Source organism: Rhincodon typus, chromosome 3, assembly GCF_021869965.1.
Source record: "Rhincodon typus isolate 14 chromosome 3, sRhiTyp1.1, whole genome shotgun sequence".
Classification (NCBI taxonomy): domain Eukaryota; kingdom Metazoa; phylum Chordata; class Chondrichthyes; order Orectolobiformes; family Rhincodontidae; genus Rhincodon; species Rhincodon typus.
The window spans coordinates 75043965-75044377 of NC_063334.1; positions in this window are offsets into that span (position 1 = coordinate 75043965).

Consider the following 413-nt stretch of genomic DNA (forward strand, 5'->3'; position numbering starts at 1 on the left):
CCTCATCCAGCAATTTCAGGACTGGATATCTGACTTAACAAGGAAAATGAGGGACCACGGGAGGATTAGTATCATCAATGCACAAACCTTAAAAAATTAAATACCTCATCTTTACTTGTATCAATCACATGCCTAATGGATGAATGATTTTTCGACAGGATACCAAAACAGGATTAAGGGTATCCAGACTGGACACAATGTAACAAAAATTAAAATAAATAAAATAGCCAGTAGATTACAGTACAGGGAAATCTGAAGTTCAGGCTAGAGGTTGCGGACCAGAGAGTGCCAGATTAGGGAGGTAGAACCTGTAATTAAGTTAACACTACTGACTTTCCTTTGATTTTTAGATAAGTACGTGAATAAGAAAGGTTTGGAGGGATAATGGGACAAACACTGGCAAGTGGAACTTG